The 15114-nt window shown below is 36.8% G+C and overlaps 1 protein-coding gene across 1 annotated transcript in view; it reads left to right on the forward strand.

The window, feature by feature from the left end:
* The first annotated feature begins 1072 nt into the window (after positions 1–1072).
* The window catches only part of DNAH2 (dynein axonemal heavy chain 2), a 6636854-nt gene continuing 6622812 nt past the window's right edge, over positions 1073–15114 (forward strand). The window contains exon 1 of the mRNA XM_044077324.1: positions 1073–1165. The gene's annotated coding sequence lies outside the window, so the exon portion shown is untranslated. The remainder of the gene's footprint in view (positions 1166–15114) is intronic.

A 15114-nucleotide genomic window follows, 5' to 3' on the forward strand; every position in this document is an offset into this window, starting at 1 on the left:
CAAAAGCTGTTCTAAGAGACTTGGTTCTCTTGTGTAAAAAAAACTGGAGTCATTCCCAATTTATTAGACACCTCTTGACTATTTGTCAAAATATCCCAGTTATTGAGAATAATATTCCTGATGGGAACAGCATCCCTACAAATGGGGATAGGAAAAGCAACTGACCAGTCTCATACATGGGTCTCAGGAGAGGGAGATACTAAACTGGATGAGGGAATATTATTGGGATCTGAAGGAACAGTACCAAGCAAGGAATTTGTAACAGACGGGGAAGGAGCTACAAGTTCTGTGTGTCTTCTAGGTGTAAAGCCCTTAGAAATAATGGGGGGAAATTTAGATGCCCTGGCCTCAGAAACATCAGTAATGATCCTATCTAGTAGAAGTGGAGGGTAATTTCTTTCCACCAGCAACGATTTTAGGATATTGCATTTAGTAACAAATATATATATGTAATATATATATATAAATAAATATATATTATATAAATATATATATATATATAAATATACATATATATATATATATATATATATATAAATATATATATATATATATATATATAAATATATATATATATATAAATATATAAATATACATATATATATATAAATATACATATATATATATATATATATATAAATATACATATATATATATATATAAATATACATATATATATATATATATAAATATATATAAATATATATATATAAATATAGATATATATATAAAAATATATAAATATATATTTATATAAATATGTATAATCATATATATATATATATATATATATATATATAAAAACACACGCACGCAAAAGCAGGTACAAATTCCTCAATGGATCTATGTCGAACCCGGAACCCCGAACTCCTGACCTTTACGATATGTTTCGGGACTACATTGATGCAGTCACAGGACTGGAAGGATGGTAAGTAGAGGCGCCTCTAGTTGATTTTCCCGCCTATTCCGTCAACCTGGTTTAGTTTCTACAGGAACTTCTAAGCTCTACTTCCGACAGCGTTAAACTGCACGTTGCTATGGTGACGCGTACACTATTCTTTCTCAACTTGTGCAGGTGTTAAGTAGTGTCTGGGGTTGTTGGAACCATTTAGTGGGATTCTAAAATATTTGGTTTGGTTTAGCACATAACAGCTGAAGGTGCAAGGTAAGTGTCTTGTACTGTTCTGCGGTTTGGTCTTTTCTTGTATTTTCACAATATCGAATGTGGCCATACGTGTTTGTTACTGTTGAGATTCTTCGCTGGTGGCCTTTTTGAAACATACTGACAAAAGGATATGTGTTTTGGTGTTAGTAATCCACCCGTCTCCCGCAAAAGTGTTGTCTGTCCCACCGAAGAGCTTTGAGGTTAAGCTTTGAAAGATACGCATTTCATCCAACACTGACGTGTGTCTGAATTGTTCTGCATCACTGAATTCGTCGTTTTAATCTTTAGTACGTAAAGTAATCATTTATATCTAGTTTGTTTACGTTGATAATTAACTTGTATACAGAGGACATTGTTTTAGTACATCTCCCACTCGCACAAAATTATAAATTTGTAGGGTCACCTCACAACAAGAGGTTCTCCGGTTCGATCCTCGGCTGGGGTGCCTTTTGTGTGCAGTCTGCATGTCCACCTTGTGATCGCGTGTTTTTTTTCCGGTTGCTCCGGTTTCCACCCACATCTTTAAAAACATGTTGTAGGTGGATTGGGCACCCTTGAGTGCGTGCATGTATGTGTCTTCTGTGGAAGGTAGGGTGCCGGTCTGGCAACTCGACACTGTAAAAACTCCTCTGCCAATCATGAGCGTACATGTGATCCGCCGTGGCGACCCCTAATCCCAAAAAGCCGAAAGAAGAAGTATAACTTAAGAAATGAATATTCTATATCCAATTGGTTGTGATTGTAAGAACGGCTGGTGTCCTTATACACCCTGTTGAATTCGTGGAAGAGAGAGCTTTGCAGACGGTAGTAATGGAAAACAGATTTCACAGGTTTTGTATAGATCTGGGGAATGCTTTCATCATGGATTCTTGGCACTTTAGTTATTTAAGCGTACAACTTTAAAGTCTTATAAACATGTTTTTAGAGTTTTTATACGCAGTAGATGGCATGAGTATAGCGGTTTATAAGTGAAAATGGCATACCAACCCAGGAATTTAGTGATGTATGTATTGTAAATTATACCTCACAAAGTGTTCATAGTTCAGCCGGGGAAAGAAGTACAAGTTGCTTAAACAACTGTATACATAACATATATAAATAGAAGGAGAGAACTGGTTTTTGTGATTAGCAAAAGAAAAACACACAGTTGTAGATATGTCTTTTATAGATGTGTATCTCTGCAAATCTCTCTTTATAGATATATCTATATAGAGGGAGAGAGGTCTATAGATGTGTCTGTAGCTATATATCTCTCTACATGTAGTTTTAGATAAAAATTAATATATATATATATATATATATATGTGTGTGTAACAAGATTTATGTTAAGTAATATTAACTGTCTGCATTCATTATTATTATTTCTGAATAGAATAACAACTGTTACTGAAATCAAGGGTAAGAATGGAATTAACTTAGTTTTTTGTTGTTGTTGTTACAAATTAGACTATCTAAAACTAACAATCAAATTCCAACAGAGTACCCCAAAACATTTTAAGGTAATACTGCTGTGGAGGTTCCAGAATTTTATTAAATTCATATGACAAAAATACCTCACTGGCAACTTCCAAAGTCACACAATTCCTATAGTACTAGCCTAGTAGCTGTCAAGAAAACAAAGCTCCCAGTAGACGTGCTCCGGACCCATTGCCTGTATTAATTCTAATATGCACAAATTTTTATCCTGAATTCATCCATTCACCACACACATTCACTCCCCAACTTGAAGACGAACAGTCTGTGCAAAACCACCAAAGGACACGCTTTGTTGGCAAGCAAAGTAGGCAACTCTGTATGCAGTTAATCACAACTATTTATTCAGCAACATTCCTAGACACAAAATGAACCACTCTCACAACCCATAATATCAAAAAGAAGGGCGTTGCAATGTATTGCTCCATCTCAACAGCAGCTCAATCATGTGCACCCCACCCCTTTCACTTTGGACCACATTTCATACCCAGTGATAATCCCAGCTTCCACCAGGGATAGTTGGAGGCGATACCTGTGTCACTGCCATTCTTCCCTTGGATTGTCATTCCCATCCTTCCTTGCCACTGCATCAGTTCCCCAACTAGTAATCAAACCTGGGTCTCCCTGGCCATAGTTGGGACTTTATTCCCTCTAAGGTATATGGTACAGTTCTTGTGTAATTTTCGTTAATCCACTTGACTTTTGTATTCAAAAAGTTATCTGCTTCCTTGGCATGTTAGCAGCAGTGTATTTTTATTCTTGTCATGTCTCCAGAGACCGGATTAAAAAAAAAAATTCCATGCACTGCCATGAGCCTTCCGAGTTTTCCTAAACTTAGGCAGTTATAAAATATGACTCTCATGATTCCTCGTACCGAGTATGCTAATGAGAAATGATAAAGATGTTTTCCATTGGTAAGCTAAAGTTTAGAATATATATAAATTGGCATTGCACACCAATTTATAAAGGTTTTACCTCTATTTGATCATCTGAAAATAAACCAAGTTACGCTTTTCCAAAAATGCAGTTCTGAGAAACAAAACTTGAAAACCATAAAAAGAAACACCACCAAAACATTTTTGCAGGGGAGTAAGCCGCACACCAATTTATAAAGGTTTTACCTCTATTTGATCATCTGAAAATAAACCAAGTTACGCTTTTCCAAAAATGCAGTTCTGAGAAACAAAACTTGAAAACCATAAAAAGAAACACCACCAAAACATTTTTGCAGGGGAGTAAGCTCCCCAGCTAACCCCTTTCTCCTAAATTGTATATATACCAAATCCACGGCCACACTATAGTGGAGGAAAAGGAAAATTCTCCCAAAAGTGCGCCAATAACTTGCACAGTATAACTTATTGTGATTAAATGAACAGTGACATTCATCTTTCAATGAAAAGACAGATAGTCAAATAATTGTGAGCGAATCATAGGTGTATTGATGTATAGATACCATAAAAGTGTAATTTTGAAAAGTGGAAGTCCCACAACAGCTTTGGTGGTGCTGAGACTTCCCCCAGCATGTTGGCCACAGATCTGTAGGCATGGCAAGGAGAATGCTCCTTTGTAATACAACAGAAGAACTACAAGTGGAGAGATGCTATCTGCCAACCAGGAAGTCTGACAGCAACAGCATCATTGTAGATAGCCCCACCAGTGTCTTATTCATAGTACTGCAGGCATTTCAGCATTTCCCTGTAATGCTTGCAGTATTAAAACTGACATATATGGGGAGCACACTGCACTGGCACCATGTTGTGTAGGATTTCCAGCACTCGCCATTGCATATGTGCCCTTCATTACCATTATAGGACGGTATCATCTTCTTCATGAACTTGTAATGAGTTTAAAACAAAAAGAATGCAAGAAATATGAAGTAACACACACAACATGATACTGTTTCAGTCTCTACCTTAACACCTTAGAGTAAGGCTGCTTTCCCTATAATGTTTGCACTACTAATGCTGACCTTCTTTGAACATTGCTGGCAGGTAGACATCAAGATCTCCAGGTTTTGGACTATGCCTAATGTTTTGAACCACATTACCCTTAATAGCACCAACATTTTCAATTTCTTTGCTCATTTTGTTTAGGGAATTCTTACAGTAATGAAATTGCTCCCCTGGTCTAGTGAATCTGTTTTTTCTGTGCATTGTCTTGTTGCAGTTTTTGAATACTAATTCGTTCCATTGAGACAGCATCTACTATAGCCATAACTCATGGCTGCGTATGGGTAATGCTGGATTTACCCACGGTTGGTGTGGTCTGGTTATAACAAAGCTAGCTGTAGGTAAATCAACATTACCCACACCCAGCTGTGGGTCATTGCTATTATATAATGACATTATTTAAGAAAAAAGTTACTTTGTTAATGTCCTTGTATAATGGCACCATGCTGCTCTTCTGCATTTTCCAAGGAATTCTAGGACTTTCTTGATGTACTGTGCATATGTATGGGACTTTCTTTCCCACGCTTATGCAGTACATCAGTGCTGTGTAAAGGAAACAACGGAGAAAGGAAGATCTCTGTTGCTTTTTTGTTTGTTTTTAATTAAAAAAATGAAATTGAGAGACTTTTAATGTACAGGAGAGACAGAACAGCTATAATATAAGGATAATCGAGTATGTTTCTCCAGTTTTGCATAATGCACTGATTATCCTTGTATTTTTCTCTATCCCATGTATCTACAAGTCTCGCATTTTTGAAAGTTTATTTAAAAAAATAAAAAAGTAGAGTTTCCATAGCCTTTATTATTAGAAGAATATCCGGGTGACTGGTCTTTTTTTCCATTGGTATATGCTCGATTTTGAATGTTAATAGCTAGTCATTGGATAATATTCCATTAACATGAGGTTATTCTACAGCAACTGCAGAATGACACAGACACACATGTGCTACAGGCTAAGCAGCTATATCTTTTACTGTAATAGTAGCAACTGTCTAGGCAAGATAAAATCTCATGACATCATACATGCTCACTAATCTAATGTGGTTCTTAAAGACATTGCATTATAATAACAAGGTCTGAAGCTCTAATAGCAGTCACACTGAGATCATGTACGAGATGCAGTATGTTTATTGCAGCTGTACTAATTTCAGTCCTGGACCTTGATAAAATAATAATGGGTGTACTGATATGATACAGTGTCTTGTTAGTCATTCAGTCAGTGGCTATTATGTGGTCTGAATCAAAAGTTAAAATATTAAAACTTTAGATGTTTAGGAGATATCCTTAATAATGGGCAAGGTAGAAGGCTTTCCTGTTGCAGTGGGTATGTGGTGGTCAAAGGAGAGTTAACTATCTATGATGGTGCCTAGTCTTTAACAGCAGTACCTGTATTAATGGGAGTGTCATTTACATGGTAGGTGTGGAAGACTATGTATTTTACTAACTGTACCATACTACATTTTTTGAAATTCATCTTTCGACTGTGATTCTGAGACAGCAAGGTTGTCGGAGCTAAGCCCTCTTGGTTGATTTGAAATTTTTTAGGGGACATGATAGTGCAGTCTTCAAGTCCCCAACAAACTTGGTCAACCAGAGGTATTTAATGTCAGATTTGACAACAGAAGAGGTAGATTCCAAATATAAGTGGTCCCAGAACATAGCGCTGGGGTATTCTTGTGGTGGAAGGTCTATTAATTCTAATAGAGGTACCATCGTTCTTTTAGCAAGCTGGCAGTCCAGTGGGTTACATAAGGACGTATATTGATTTTGACCATTTTGTCGATTATTCCTGAGTAAGTCATAGCATTAAAATTAACTAAACCAGGGTAGGCTGTGTGCCAGGATTACTGTTGTGTAGTGTTTCAATCAGTCTTTTTTTAAAAAATCAACTAAATTAGTGATGTGTGATGTACCTTTTACCAACTGAAATTAATTTGGGTGTAGATATTGTAGGTTTTCTGTTTGCCTGTTTTGGAGATGCATGATGATACATCCCATAACCTTGCAAATGAAGCTGTTGAGGATAATGGGTCTGTAGTTGTGAAAGTGTGAGTTGGGGGTATAGTGGAACCACTACTGCTATTCTCCAGGCTTTTGGTATGGATCCAGTGGAGATGCCATTGGTTGACTTGTTTAAGAAACATGTCTGATAGGGATGTTTCATACTGACCCAGAAAGCAACCTGTCATGTTATCTAGATCCATAGATCTGTTTTCTTTTTTCTCTCAGTCATGGAGAGCTCGTTATTATTTGTTTGGAAGTACTAGCAGGGCTTGGACTAGCTACTTTGTATTAGAAAATTTGAAGGTGACCAAGGGGAAGTGTTGAAGTTGAATTTATCTGCAAGGATGTTGTATTCTTAATGTTTGAGTCGGGGATACATCACAGGGAGAGTATATTTATGAGGCCAAAAGCAGTTTTTCATGATGTATAGAGTGAGGGAGATTTAGACTGAGGATGGAGTACATAGTGACCAAAATGTTTATATAAATTTATTTTATTTAACATTTGTTTACTGTCAAAGTCCAACTTGGACCAAAGCCAATTTTCAGCGAAAGCCTGTGGAGAAACGCTACAGACTCGTGTCTTTGTGACGTGGGAAGAAACAGGAGCACCTGAAGGAACCACACACGAACGCAGGGAGGACATGCAGCCTCTGCGCAGAATGGACCCCAGATGAGAATCAAACCAAAGAACCTATTGCTGTGAGGTGACAATGCTACCTCTGCACCTTCCCTTGAAGATCATGAAGAATATACTGAATTGCTTTTATGAGTTGAGACAGTGAAGAATGGGAATGCATTTGAAGCACTGACGAGTTACTGATAATTGGAGGGTGGTGGAGTCTGGGCTTCATTAGAAAGGATGGGATGGTAGAAGGTTTCATGGCTGATAAACTGCTGGTTATAGTCTACATAGGATATAAGGAGGCATTTTATGGAGATGTGGTAGAGTTTGGAAATACTTTATATGAGAAAATGTTGAAGGGTAGAGGAGTTTAAATGTTAGTTAATCTGAAGACTGGTGGGGCAGCTTTTTAGCTGGTCATTTATAAAATAAAACTGACTTGCTAGAGGTCATAGTCTGTCTTTATTTTGTTGTATATGTAATGTAATTACATTCAGTGTCAGTGGCACAACAGGTTGCCCACTTACCTTTGGTACAGAAGGCTGTGGATTTGGTTCCCACACCTGAGAGATAGATTGCTGGCATTGCAGTGTAGCATAAAGGTGGTGCTACATGAGTGTGTTGTCCTTGGATGAGACATTACACCCAAGTGCAATCTGCGTGAGTTGGCAGTAGCTCAGGTGGCTCCCACAGCAGCTATTGAAAAGAGTAGGGGTCTTTTATTTAAATACAAATATAACTCTTATTTACAAAATTTTTACATAAATACAAATATTTACATATGTGCAAATGCATATTCATAAATTCCCATACACTCATGCTAAATTTTCATCCTTTAGAACCCCGTGCCTTTTTCTGTAACCACCATCTAATTTTACTTAATATATTGTTGCTAAAATCTATTGATCGTTAAATATAATTACTCTTTCATTCCATATAACCCAAATAACATAAAGTAACTTTTACTGATTCTTTTAGCACATTCTTTACTTCTGTTCTTTTAATATCCATATTTAACCAGATCCATGTTTATTTTATCTACTTCTTTTGTATCTTGAAAAAAGCTTCTTTAGTTTTCCCCACAACTGTTTTACTCTTACATTTCAAAAACACATGTTCCTCAATTAAGGAAACCGCGTATACCAGTAGGTTAATTAACCCTAAACCTCCTTTGTCTTTATTTACATACAAAACTAATCTTTTTGCTGAGTTTAATCTAGAACCCCCATATACATGAAAAAAAATGCCTGCAATAAGCATTTTCATATATTGTTTACAATATAAATACAGTTGCTAAGGATGATATTTTTCCTATCGGTGTTGACTTTATCAAATAAGCCTTTTTTCTGAATAATTTATATGTTCACCAGAAAAGACATTTGCTTTAGTTCTCCTGTTGTTTTTCCCAATGATGTCTACTTACTACTTTTTTATTCCCAAATTTTATAGCTAACACAGAAATTTCATTCACTGTAAAATATACCCCCCAATTTTTTACTACATTACCAAAACCTTTGCTTTTCTCTTTATTTAAAGCCATCAATATCATCTCTAAACACTCATTTCTGCAAATTACTTCTTTTATCCACATTTTGTTATTTGCAATTATTATAATGTCATCTGTATATGTTAACATAACTGGAATTCTTAACCATTCATTTGTTATATACCCCACCTCCTTCATTTTTCTCTAAACACTCATTTCTGCAAATTACTTCTTTTATCCACATTTTGTTATTTGCAATTATTATAATGTCATCTGTATATGTTAACATAACTGGAATTCTTAACCATTCATTTGTTATATACCCCACCTCCTTCATTTTGTAATTTATTTCAAATACTATCACATTCATAACTAATGCGAAGAGTATACAACTCATTGAACATCCCTGTCTTACACCACTCTTCGAGTGTACCTCTTGGCTTAACTAGCCATTTACAAGTATTTTTACTTTATTATTACTATATGTTGACATACATAATTTCTCTTCTTAATATCATCCACAGTTTCTCTAATTATTAATAATGCTTGACAATAATTCTCCTTAATACTCATTATGTTAACTTCCATAATATTCCCATTTTAGTTTAAATCCCTTTTGTATTACTTTCATAAAGATCTTCTAATCATTATTATTCAATACTATTGGCTTCTAGTTTTTTAAATCTTTCTTTCTTCCATATGAATTTACTATTCCACTACATAATTCTTTATACGTAAAACTTTAACCATTATAGATTCATAGGTGTGTACTAGGCTAATGGCCCTGGAGCCTATATAAGCCTCCCAAGAAGATTCCCTGACATCATGCTGCCCAAAGTTAGTTCCCAGTACCCCTGTCAAGCAAGGCCATTGAAGTGATCCCCGGGGTATACTTCCTATTGCCCACCCACTCATCAAAATGCCTTTTAAAGAGGGCCAGAGAGAAGTGCTCTGCTTGATGTGAATGGGAAGTTTGTTCCAGAGTATGGGAAGTTTCTGGGTTAGGAACCTGTCCCTCCAGCATGTTCTGCTTATTGTGGTAATGAGATTAAGGTCCCTGGAGCTTGTGGCAGGGAGGGATTGGGATTTCTTTAGGTGTAACATATCTAGCAGCTCTGGGTCAGACATGGCTTTGTAGGTCAAGCAGAGATTGCCTCTAAGTAGGTGATAAGAGGCGGAGTATAGCTGGAGTTCTTTTGAGTCTGTCCATATAGGGCATGCATCTAAGGCCTAAGAGCCTCTTAGTGAGGTATTTTTGTTGCCTTTCCAGTTGTAGGTGTCTAGTGAGGTACACACCAAATGGGACATTGTATTCTATAATAGGTCTAATGAGGGACGTGTAGAGAGGGATTATGACCTCTTTCTTCCTGGATGAGAAAACAATAAGATGTGCCACATAGAAGGACTTTCTGACTACAGTGGCAATGTGGTTATCAAAGGAGAGGTTGCTGTCAACCTGTTTCCCCAGGTCTCAACACACCGGTGTTTAGTGGACTACCACCTATGTGGTAGTTCATGGGCACTGAATTTTTCCCAAAGAGAATGACCAAGCACTTTTTGGCATTGAGCTTAAGGCTATGCTTCTGGCACCAGTCATTGGTGTCAGTGAGGCCATTTTGTAGAATGTCTACATCAGTTGGAGACACAGTAATGGCTCCCAATCCGCAGTCATCTACGAACTTGGTCAGCCAGAGTCCCTTTATGTTGGCTTGAACTTCAGAGAAGTAGATGCCAAACAGGAGAGGACCTAGGACGGATCCTTGTGGGACACCACTTGTAACTGCTCGGTTGTCAGATTTGGAGTCCGCTACTTTCACAGTGTGGGTTCTATCAGTGAGCCAGTGGCCATCCCATCTTATTACATAGGGATTTATGCCCCTATCTATGATTCCTGAGTGAAGGATAGTGTCAAAGGCCTTGGCAAGATCTAGGTAGGCTGTGTGAACTACCTTGCCCTCATCCACATCTCTGGTGACAGACTTGAAATCTATAAGGTTGAGCAGGCATGATCTACCTTTCACAAACCCATACTGTGTGGGGTCCAGAGTTTGGAGATTCCCTATGTCCTTATTTATAAGGTCCATGATCATGCGCTCCACAGCCCTACATATCAGACTCGTCATGCTAATGGGGCAGTAGTTCCCAGGATCTGTAGTTGCTCCCCCCTTTGTGGAGTGGGATGACCATAGCAGTGCACCATTCAGTAGGAACAAAGCCTGAAATGAGGCTGTGATTCAACAGGGTACTCTTGTGTGGTGCCAGTTCACTTTGTAATTTCATGTAGAACACAGCCAGGGATATTATCAGGTCCCATGGAAGCTGTATTCTTGGCTTTGGACAGTGTGGATTTTACCTTTGTAGCCATGATGATAGGGACTTGGCATTCATCAGGTATTGTGATAGGCACTTTAGGGGGTGAAATGAGGGTAAAGTTTGCACTGAATATGTCAGCCAATATGTTGCAGTATCATTTGGTTCTGTATATGTATTGCCATTGTGCTGTAACTCTGAGCAGATATGAGTATTGCCATGCAGATTCTTGACATAACTATAGAATGCCTTGTGATTGTCTTTAGAATCTGCAGCAATTTTGTTTTCATAGCTAGCTTAAGAGAATTTGATGATGGATCTCAGTTTTTTTGCTGAGGCTAACAAAGGAGGTTTTCCAGTCTTGGGACTTCACCCTTTTCTGCAACAGTTTTTTCCTTCTGTTGTAGAGTTTGTTTATGGTGGGGCACCACCAGATTGGCTTCCTTTTTTGGAGGAGAGCATCTTGGTTCTGTTTGGTATGGCCTGTTCCATGCACTTGTGTATGTGCTCATACAGTGCACTGGTGTATGATTCAGCAGTCATGCACCTATTTTCCATTTGCATGGGTGTCGTGAAGTTGGCCGCCTCTGTTTTTTGAAGCCCAAAACTGGCTTTGGAGAAGTTTTTTTATGGTGGTTTCCTTTGGGGGGTGAGGGTGGGATGTGGCTATCCATGGTGATTAGCTTGTGGTCAGATCTGACCAGGGAGGAGTTGATTACTGGTATAAAGCAATGGTCACCCATGTTAGTAATGACCAGGTCAAGGATGTTTCTACTCCTGGTGGGGGTAAGAATGAGTTGGTCCAGGGCATTGGAATTAAATGAATTCCAGAAAACATTGAGCAAGTGTGTATAGTACATGAGTAATTTTCCCAGTTAATGGAGGGGTAGTTAAAGTCTTCCAGTATAAGGGTATTGGGTTGTACCCTAATATTTTCCGGTGTATTTAGGAATGTGGAGTGGGAGTCTTAGGACATGGTGGGGGATCTATAACAGGTTTCAACCTGGATTGCAGTTTTACCCAGTGTTGTACCTCAAGTATCTCTGATGTGTTATGTTGGGCTACTAGTCTGGAGGTGTGCATATCCTTTATGAATATGGAGACACCACCACCTTTAGTGCTTTGTTCCAAGTTTAGGGGCCGAAAGGTGTGCTATGAATTATAGCCTGTTACTGCTGGGGTGCTCTCCGGAGCCTTCAACTAGGTCTTGGTCACTGCACAGATGTCAGTGTTCTCCATTTTAAGGAGTGCTTTTAGTGAGTGCATTTTGAGATTTAGACTTACAGTGTTGAGTAGCATAACCCTCAGATTTCGTTTGCTTATAGCTGTTATGGTGGTAATTTTGTCTTTAGGATGTTTCCTGAAAAAGGCACTATAGGGGTGGCAGGAGCCTTGGCCAGTATCCAGAATCCCTGGGATGACAGGTGCAGGCCATCTCTGGCAAAGCATCGAGGTCTGTTGATCATGTCATCCCTGGCAGACAGATATTGGATCCTCTTAGTGACACCAAACCTTAGCCAGTTGAAGACAAATCATTTTCTTTTTCTTTTTTTTTTTTTTTTTTTTTTTTTTACTTAAGTAATTTTATTAATTTTTTTCCAAAGATAATAGTAATAAACTTTTTTACATTTCAAGATTGAATAAATTATAATAAACTATATACAAAATGTACAAATGTTCTCAAAACCAAAAGGGAAAAATCTGATATGAAACCAATAAAGAAAGTTAAACATTATTAGAGGAAATCTTACTTCCTCTCCACTTAAGTAGATGAAACTGTGTCTAATTTAAGTGTCTCAGTAAGGGAGAGAACTTTCTCCCAATGATTATTAGTCCATTTCTTAGGAAAGATTCTTTGTTTCTTGACTCTTATTTCCAGCCACACTACATCTTTCAACAGGGTTAGAAAATCGTCAGGAGTCTGAATGCAGGAGGATTTTCATTTTCTTGTGATGCATTTCTTAGCAACTGCCAACGTAGTCCAGAGAAGGTAAAGGTCTTTGTTCATAACAATAGTTTCATTTATATTAAAAAAAAAAATTAATGACTTTGACAAGATAAAAGAATCTGTAAAATTGGCTTGAAGAAAATCACTAATCTCTTCCCAAAATTTCTTAATATGAGTACAATCGGCCATACATTTTGATGAGCATCTCCAACATACTACATATTTAGAAGAGTTAAATCTGGCAATTTTGCTAGGAATATAGAAAGCTCTATGCAGAAACTTCCAAGAAAAAAGTTTCCAAACTTGTAAATTGGTGGTTAATTTAATAGAGTATAGAAGATTAGTTTTATTCTGATTTGTTAAAAACAATAGATGTTCTTTAGTGATAAAATTCCAAAACTTCTGATTAGGAGTAGCTTTATAATAATGCTTTTATATAACCTTGAAGTTAAATTTGTCAATTAAAATCTTTATATAGTACTTCATGTAAAAATATGAGTTAGGCATAGATTTAAGGGAAGAATTGTCAATTGTTCTGCATAGAATTTGTGGGTAGGGAAGTAAACTGTTAAGATCTAACCAATCTGAGTTTGATTAATCAAATGTATTAACTGGTGTACATCCAAAACTATCAAGCTCCTCATACAATTGTAGCAGCATGTAAATTTTTGTATTTCACATATACTGAACATTTATATGAATGTTATTGGCAACTTTTTGTGATTTTAAAGGGAAATGACTGTAACCTTAATTTAATATCAATATTATTATAAATGAAACTTCTGAATGTGTTATAAATATAATTTATATAATTTAGATTGGTAGGTTTAGTGGAATTGTATTGCAGATTAACACAGAGAATATGCCAAAGTTTATTATTTTGTTCATTTAGTTGTAATTTTTTGTTAATTTATTTTCATTTTGGGAATGTAGTTCTGTGCAAAGATTTCCATGCAGAAAAAAATTTGGATCAAACCAATTTATAATCGTTTTGAAAAATTAAACTTTAATGTAATATTCTAGATCATAGTTTTGTTTGTCTACATCTTTGTAAATAACCGTGTCTGACAAAGATGCTTTGTAACTTGGCTGTTTAAATTGGAGCTTTTCTCCCCAGATCTCCCCTGAAAATGGGCTCTTGTGACCCTGTCAGTGCTTTCCCTGTAAACAAATATCTGAGCAGTTTTGATCAATGCAGTGCATTTAGTACATTAGCAAGCAATGCAGCCAGAAAACTGAACAGCAGCACAAGATGCAAGCATTTATTTATTTATTATTTATTTATTTTACATTTGTTTACCGGGTTAGTCCAACTGGATACATATCCATTTTCAGCAGAGACCCGGGGAGAAAAGCTCCACAGTAAAAACAAGACTTTAAGTTACATACAAATGATTACATGATAACATGGTAGGAAGAAACACAACTTGAACATGACCATTTTCATAATAGATCCAAGGAGAAAATCTCCACGTAAAAAACAAGACTTTGATTTACATACATAACAAATTATTGGTAACATGGTAGGAAGAGACATCAATTTAAAACATAGCTATAAATTAAGTATTCATGTGATATGTAGGTAAAAGAAATAGGGATGCACTAGACAATATTGAGGATTTAAATTCTAAGCTCAGAGGAGAAGGGTGAAGTTTTATCCATACATCGCTCATAGTGAATTATGAGGTGAAGGCAGTCGAGAGGAACTAGAGATCTTATAAACATATTAATTGCATGGATCTAGTGGAAAAAGAGAAGAGAGAGATGGCATTGGGAAATAACATGGAGGGGATAGGGGATTTTTAGGACTAGTTCGGTTTAGTACAAGGACAAAGCCAGTGAGCTTTTAAGAATAATTTAAGGTTACTTTTGAACTGGCTGAGAGAGGTAGTTAGTCTTAGGTTATTGGGAAGGGAATTCCATAGTTTTCCAATGGAATTAGCATAAAGAGCATCACCACCTAAGTTATTAGATTTCGTAGTTTGTACCAGGACACTATTTGAAGATCGGAGGCAGCTGAGATTGGTATAGGGGGTTAAAAGTTTGCTCAGTGAGGGGGGTTTATCTGGTTCCTTAATTATTTATTTTAAATGCTTCAGTAAGTTGGTTAAGTTTGAGAAGATTGGGGAGTTCTAACCAGGCAAGTTTCTTTAGG

Source organism: Protopterus annectens, chromosome 7.part0 (assembly GCF_019279795.1).
Source record: "Protopterus annectens isolate FY-2018-M chromosome 7.part0, PAN1.0, whole genome shotgun sequence".
In the NCBI taxonomy this organism is placed as follows: Eukaryota; Metazoa; Chordata; order Ceratodontiformes; family Protopteridae; genus Protopterus; species Protopterus annectens.